Source organism: Cryptomeria japonica, chromosome 10 (assembly GCF_030272615.1).
Source record: "Cryptomeria japonica chromosome 10, Sugi_1.0, whole genome shotgun sequence".
Taxonomy (NCBI): Eukaryota; Viridiplantae; Streptophyta; class Pinopsida; order Cupressales; family Cupressaceae; genus Cryptomeria; species Cryptomeria japonica.
This window is the reverse complement of record NC_081414.1, coordinates 384,831,956-384,840,500: the sequence shown is the minus strand read 5'-3', so window position 1 is coordinate 384,840,500 and position 8,545 is coordinate 384,831,956.

Here is an 8,545-nt window from a genome sequence, read left to right as displayed (position 1 = left end):
AGATATCTGAGGTTTGAATCTCCTGGGTGACCACTTGGTAGTGGGTCCCCACTGAATAAGAATGAACTCAATAGTACAAACAAATATAGATAAATCCAAAATCATATTATAACACATCAAAAATATGATTGCTCACTTTTAGATCACTAGCAGTCGCCAATGCAGTCAACAACAATGATTTTCCATGGTCTGAAACTTCGCTATTGATCAGAATTCAGAGCCTAGAACCCACCTGATTGTGTAAAGATAGATCTGATCTTTGATTGTATTTATACCAATCCTTATATGGTGAATTATGTAGGAATTTTATATGGTATACAAATATTTGGTGAATCCCACATAACTATAACATGACTTATGTAATTTTTGAGGCGATTATGGGTTGTCCAAATAATTGGCAAATACAATATAGTTGGTGAAAGTTGGGGTGAATGGAGACACGCGTCGGCAAAATGTCGGGCAAATTGGGTCCTCCTGGCTAACAAATCTTCATATGCCTATAGGCGAATTATGGTCATCTATTAAGGCAACCTTGGAGAGTGTAGGCGAAAAAATTAAATTTACCATGTGTTCATTGTATATTGTATTGGCGAAATCCACGCATAGAAATATTTAATTACATACAACATATGGCGATCGGGCCATGAATTTGATGAAAATTGATAATGTTCTAGCGACATGGCCACCCCTAGTCGATACAAAATATTTGTCATTTCTCAAGTCACCGATGTGAAAAATTTTCCATTGGCAAATATTCACCACTAAAGGAATCTTTGGCCATGACCTAACACTGCACAAGAGAAAAAGGTTTAGATCTACGGAAAGGATACTAACAAGGGAAACACAAACACTAAGACCTAACCAAAAGGTCAAGCTAAATGGGCTCAATATAAAACTAGAGTACCCATTGTTGAAACCTAGCTCTAATACCAAATGTAATGCCCCGCCAGGAACCCCAAAGGAATAACCACACAACTAAGTAACTAAGGGTGAAATAAATTTTTTTTAAAGTATAAATCACATTAAGTGTTTTAATTAGCACATTGCACATTAATTACGCAAGCGGGAGACTAACACAAGAATTCCTAAAGGGTTACCAACAAAGAATAAAATGAAAGGTTGAATTCCAAATTAAAGATTAATTCAATTATGCATCAATTACTTATTGAACACAATAAACCATATTCACATAACAAATCTCACCATAGAAAGATTGAAAATATTACAATATAAAATTCTCTTAAGAAAGCATTTGCACAAAGCATAAGGATAACTAAGCTAATAGAATTCATTAACTTAAGATAACATTATTCATCAAATACATGGATTCCAATAATACATATAAAATTTACATCATTGCCAATTATGAGGTTACATAAATCCATTGATACAAATGACCACATAGGTCTCAAAAGTACAATAATCTCCAACATGAGATGATACACGAATCACGAACCACAGGAATACCTGCGAAGTCAATCCTCGCATGAAGGCACAAACAAATACATCCAATGGGAAGTGGCACTACCACCCGACCATGTGATCCCAAAATAGAATCACCCCACTGTGCTAGGAGATAGCAGAAGACACTCAAGCAAGCATAAGCAAAACATGGTCAACAATACAAGTGTGACTCCACAATACTCTAGGTGAACTCAACATCACAACACACTAGTGACCCTACAGAGAGAGTGTCATCACATAGCTTATGATGGTTACCCTAGGTAGGCCTCCATAGGTCCTGGCCCCCAACCTAGGTTATCCTGGTAACCTTTCCCGAACCCCCAGTTCTATCTAAGTCTCATGTGGACCCTACCAACCCTTCGTGAAGACAAGGTGGTCGGTTTTCCATTTTAGGCCTTCCCACTACATCTCGAGTCTATATGAGCACTCAACCATGCGTGGGGTACAACATTTTAATTAATGTTAAGAACTGCCTACCCCCTAATCAATTATTAGGTTATCACTTATTATCTTACTTTCGAGGGGTTATCCTGCCAACCACTTTGGGCACGACCCCCAATCAAAATCCATTCTCCCATAGGACACTAAACAAACATGGTCACTCTACGAGGACCCTATGGTGAAACAGACAGCCATAACACCACTACAACAATACAGGTGACCAAAAACATAGTCTTACTAACCCTTGGTAAACCATAAGGAATAAGCACAATATGGTTAAAACAATAGGGTCATAAATACAACACCTGATCAAGAGGTACAATACACACCACAACAGGATGACTGAACATAGACAAGAATTTGCAACAAAATAAACCCCTTGCAAGAAATGCTAAAATTCACTAAGATCGAACTCAGACAATCTTTTGAAATTATCAACATCATATACACTTGCAAATTCTTCATTTAAAATTTAATAAAACACCACCATAATGATTAAGAGAAATTCAAGTCATCATTAATCTAATAAGACTAGAAATCTAACTAATCGCAAATAATCAATTTACCTCTTTTCAATTTGAACAAGCAAAAGTCATAATAACTTTAATGAATAAAACACCCCACATTAACAAAATACATCTTTCCAAAGATGTCAATCAATTTTTTATATTCCAATACAATAATCCTAATAAAATAATAAAAATTCATATTAATTATATAAAAAACAATAACATATGAATCATATTAAAATATTTAAGTTGTTTCCAGAATAAATCTAATTTACCAAATTGATCACATAAAACTAATGCCTTAATAGAAAAGTGTATATATATAAATTAATAAAATAATATCAAAACAAAAACATGCAATTAATAACCATGTTGTTAGAAAACAACGAACAATTCAAACAACGTTGAGAGAAAAAGTTTTAAAGATGGTGGTTGCTACCTTTGGTAGCGTTGCTACCAAATGGTAGCAGTCGCTACCCTTTGGTAGTGTTGCTACCATATGGTAGTAGTCACTACCTAAGGGTAGCACTGCTACCCTATGGTAGTAGCCACTACCAAGCGGTAGCACTGCTACCCTATGGTAGCAAATGCTACCATCCCACGTGGTGGGGTATACCCTGCCACGTGGGGGGGTTATAATATATATATATATATATATATATATATATATATATATATATATATATATATATAACAGTGAACATAATTTTTTTCTTACAATGAAAAATTCAATAAAGGTTTATGTTAACTAAATAATGCATAAAAGACCCAAATCTAAAGATCTTGGGCAAAAATTCAAAAGAATTTTAAGCAAATAGAGGGGATTTAAATCAATTTCTTCATTTCTTCACATACAAGAAAAATCTTTGAATCACACAAAGAGGGAAAATTTACAAAATTTTGCCAGCATAACCCCCCTAATTTTAAACAAATAAAAACTTGTAAACATACATAAAACAAAATCTATTTCTTAGTACTCAAATTGAGAAAATAATCAAAAACTAAATTTTAAAAAAAACTTCAAAGCACACAGCCAACAAGATATTGGACAATCTCTTCAACAAAAAACATATTGATTTGGGATTTGATTAAATTCAAGAGAAAACTACTCTATTTCCAAACCAAACTTTCAATCAAGAATTTCCAATCAGATTTAACAATTTTCAATCACACACACAAGAAGAGTGTCAAAACATTTAAATTTTTATTGCAACAAAAGAGTAAAATCTACCCAACCTGAAAAGCAATCCAGGAAGAAAATTGTAGAAGAGCTTCAATCCTAAACACCAAATCCACAATCTAGATTTCTCCTCCCAAATGGTTTCCAAATTTTGGTTTTCAAAAATTCCTCCTCCACTTCCTGTGAACTCCCAAGTAATATAGGAAAAAAATATTTTTTATCTAAAATTTTAGGTTAAAATTTTTCCTCAACCAATAGGAATATAATATTTAAAAAGTAACAAATCTAATTTCCCCTTTTTTTTGACACAATTATTTTAATCAAAAATAAAAATCTAAAAGTTAACTACAAGGTCAATGGAAATGCTTTTTATTTATTTTCTTTCCCCCATAAGAATCTAACTCAACATTTACACTAAAATTCAAATAGCATAGCATTTAACTTAATATTTTTTCAGTTGGTCATAACAATGAAGAGCTCGCGTGGAGGAGGAGGAGAAGGCGGCAATGGCAGATTTCAAATTTTGAATTCTCTGCAAGGAGAGAACTCTGGCTCAAATGGAGGAAGCGGCCAGATCGATGGAGTTGGCCAAATGGGGGAGAAGGACAAGCCTCCAGATATTTTACAGGCTGACGGTACTTTACCAAAGAATAATGTGGGTCCTGGAAATGCAGTTGGGGGGTCCAGCCCATGTGAAGCGGTTTGTGAGATTGGACAAGAAACTAGAAAGTGGTCAACCCTCTTTGGAACTAGACCTTCTGGGAAATCTTCCATGCTTCTTGTCAAGAATATATTGGATCTGAATGGTGGTAAGTTTTCCATCTCTATCCCTGACTTGGTAGTGGATCATAACATAAGCAGCATGTCGAAATCTCTAGTGGGTAAATTTATGGGACCACATCCAAACATTGAGGTTGTTAGGGCCTATGTTAAACAGAAATGGGCTTTGAAAGCTAATGTTGAAATTTTGGCTCTACCCAAAGGTCTTCTCACCTTTTCTTTTTCATGTGATGAAGAAAAAATAAGGATCCTTTGTGGTAGCCCTTGGTTGGTTGGAAAGACAGCTTTGGTCCTCCAGAAATGGCATCCGAATCTAAATATGAGTGATTCTCTTCTGGTGCAAGTCCCAGTTTGGGTCAAGTTACCAGGTCTGCCTCTTGAGTATTGGGAAAAAAGTATTTTCTCAGGTATAGCAATCTCTTTTGGTGAGCTCCTCTCAATAGATCCATTCATAGCTTCAAGGAGGCTCACTCATGCTATATTTTGTGTAGGGATCGCCCACGATGCAGATATACCTGAGCAGATAGATATTGTGTCAAAGTTGGGAAATTGGAAACAACGGATTGAATATGAATCCATCCCCTTTGCTTTCTTCCACTACAAAAAAGAAATTCACTGAGCTAAACATTGTCCTCTCAAGCCCAAATGGGAGAATAAGAAAGTCAAAACTATAGTAGAAAGTAAAAAGGCTCTGGAGAAAAAAGTATGGCAAGTCAAAAATTCAGAAAATAAGGAAACTGACCTAGTTGATATCAACTATTTTGGACCCCTAGGGGAGAATAAGGATGTGGTCTCCTCAACCTCTGTCTCAAAAAATCTCCCCCCCTAGGAAGCTCTGAGGAAGGAACGAATGAAAGCAGACAACCCCCTGGGAGGGCAGATCCGAAGAGAGAAAACAATAGATCAGAATGAATCTTCTAAAGAAAATACCTAGATGGTAATTGCTGACACCCTGGCCAGTAAGGAAGCTTCCAGTGAAGAGAATTAGAAGGATAAGGATATTATGGAAGTGGAACAATCTGAGGAAGGGGAGATCACTAGCTCACAAGAAGAAAAGGCTGACTCTTCCCCTCTCACAATCAGTTCTAATTTGCAAGAGGCCCAGAAATGTGCTATATTGGGTCTAAACCTTTCGGATTTAGATCAAGCCTCTAAAATAGTCAATAGCTCTTCATATGATTCCAGATCACCTAAATGGGGCAATGAAGAGGAAATTTCTAGAATCCTTAGTAATCCTAAAGCGGTTTTTGAGAAAGAAGCCGAATGGAAAATTCCAAAACACGGGAACAAAAGAGGATCCACTCCCTCTTCCGCCCAATTAAGGAAGTATAGTAGAATTGCTCAAGTTGGTGTAGGGTATGTCTCCTCATCCCTAGGATGAGCTTCAAACCACAAATTCAGAGATAAGGAGGCCAGTAAGAACATAGTAGATGGGACTCATAGGACTCTGAAGGAGTTAGGAATTGGTAAGTAATCATGAAGATTATTTCTTGGAACATCAGGGGACTTAATAATCCCCACAAGCATGATATTATTAGGAATATGATTAGGGATAGTAAACCTGATATTTTTCTTATTCAAGAAACTAAGATGAGTAGAGATAAGGTTGAAGCTTTGAATTTCTTTAAATTTGGGAGCATCTGTGGTGGTAGCTCGGAAGGTGCCTCTGGAGGCATTGCAACAATTTGGAATCTCAATAGTGTTAGAGGTCAAGTTCTTATTCAAGAAAGTAATTTTTCTTGCATTAAATTTGAGCATTTAAAAGATGAAACCTCTTGGGTCATCACAAAAATTTATGCTCCTAACACCTTGAAAGCCAGAAGTAATTTTTGGAAAAAACTTATGGAAATAAGGGACAGCTTCAAGAACCTCAACTTGCTGGTCATGGGAGACTTCAACACCATGTTGAGAGAGGAGGAAAAATTTGGTGGAAGCCCTTCTCAGTTGGATAGCAGACTGGCCCTCATGGATTTAATAAACACTCAAGCTCTTAATGATGTGGAGATGTAGGGTTTCAATTACACTTGGACTAACAGGAGGGCTGGAAATGACCTTATTCAAGTTCGCTTTGATAGGGCTCTTATTTCTGATGATTGGTACAAACACTACTTCTGTTCTCCGTCTGCTCACATTCGTATTGGGTTTGACCACTATCCCATAACTCTTATTGCTGACCCCATAAACAAGAGAAGGCATTTTCCTTTTAGGTTTGAAAAAATGTGGACTTTACATTCAGATCTTACCCATAAAATTCAGGAATGGTGGAACATTCAAGTTGAGGGTACTGCCATGTATAGAGTTGTGAAGAAACTTAAAAGCATAAAAGACAACATAAGGACTTGGAATAAATCCAACTTTGGGAATATTTTTGAGGCCAAAGGAAAAATTCAGGAAGACCTCAATAAAATACAGGTCCAAATCTAGAAGGATGTATTATCTACTGTGACTATTGTTGAAGAAAATGAGATCCTCAGAAGATACCATGAAATCATTGCTAAAGAAGAATCTTTTTGGAAGCAGAGGTCTAGATGTATCTGGCTGAAGGAAGGAGATAAGAATACTAGATTCTTCCATATGTTGACAATCAAACATAAAGTGGCTAATAGGATAAAAAATCTAATGGTGGACAATGTGGAGCTGGTCAAGGAGGAGGAGATAAGAAATGAGGCAAAAAGTTTCTTCTCTGATCTTCTTTGTGGGGATCAAAGCTTGGATGATGATGTTCAAAATTCCCTCCTTCAGAACATTCCTTGTCTTATTGATGAGAATAAGAATGCTTTCTTAACTTCCATCCCATTGAATTTGGAGATCAGAAATGTTGTCTTTTCTTTTGAAGGCAACAAAGCCCCTGGACCTAATGGCTTTCCTATGTTCTTTTTCCAAGAGTTCTAGAATATTGTTGGGAAAGATGTCTCCAGTGGGGTTAAAGAATTTTTTGGGGCTAGAAAACGTCTAAAAGAAATTAATGGCACCTTCATTGCTTTAATCCCCAAAATTCAAGGTGTTGACTCCATGGATAAGTTCAGGCCAATCAGTTTATGCAACTCTTTTTACAAGATAATTTCCAAGGTCCTAACCTCTAGACTCTTGAAAGTCCTTCCATCTTTGATCAATCATCAACAAAATGGTTTTGTGCCAAGAATGCAAATTCTTCATTCCATCATAACTGTCCATGAGAACATCCATTCCCTTATTATGGCTAAGAAGCAGAGTTTTATTCTCAAGCTTGATCTATCTAAGGCCTATGACTAGGTCGATTGGTCTTTCCTCATGAAGGTCCTTTTGGCTTTTGGCTTTTCTAACAAATGTGTGGACCTCTTCAAGAAGCTTATCTCCTCTACCTCATTTGTTGTTCTTTTTAATGGATCTCCCTCCTCCTTCTTTAAAGCCTCTAGAGGATTGAGGAAAGGGGACCCCATCTCCCCTATTCTCTTCATAATTATGGCTGAATATTTTGGTAGGTCCATGGAAAGCTTGGTGACTAGAGGTATTTTTAAAGGTCTCCAACCCTCCTCTGTAGATCATATTTGCTCCCACTAGCAATTTGTGGATGACACCATCATTATGGGGGACTCAAGCATTTTAGAAGCCAGAATCCTGAAGGACACCCTTTGCAAGTTTGCATCTGCTTATGGCCAGCTTATCAACTGGGTTAAAAGTGAAGTGTTTTTCATCAACACTCCTTAGTGAAGAAAACATAGAATTAGTAGAATTCTGGAATGTCAGATTGTTGATCTCCCTGCTACCTACCTAGGCCTTCCCCTGGGCATTGCTCCACCTGATTCCTTTTGGAGTTCTTTGGTGGATAAATTTCAAAGAAATCTTGCTGGAGGTGTTCTCCTAAGTTAGGCTGGCAAGCTACAACTTCTTAAAGCATCCCTTCAAAGCATTCCTATTTATGCCCTCAGCCTCTTTAGAATTCTAGTAAGTTTGCTGATGCTATTGAAAAAATTCAAAAAAAAATTCTTTGGTTTGGGGTAGAGGAAAAGAAAAGAATGGCATTAGTGGCTTGGGACAAGGTTTGTAGATCGAAAATCAAAGGTGGTTTGGGCCTAAGGAGAACCTAGGCCCTCAATGAAGCTCTTTTGTCTAAACGGGTTTGGAGATTGTTCCACTCTGACAGTGAGTGGTGTAAAATTTGGAGAAGTAAGTATCCTCTTTTATCTTCTTC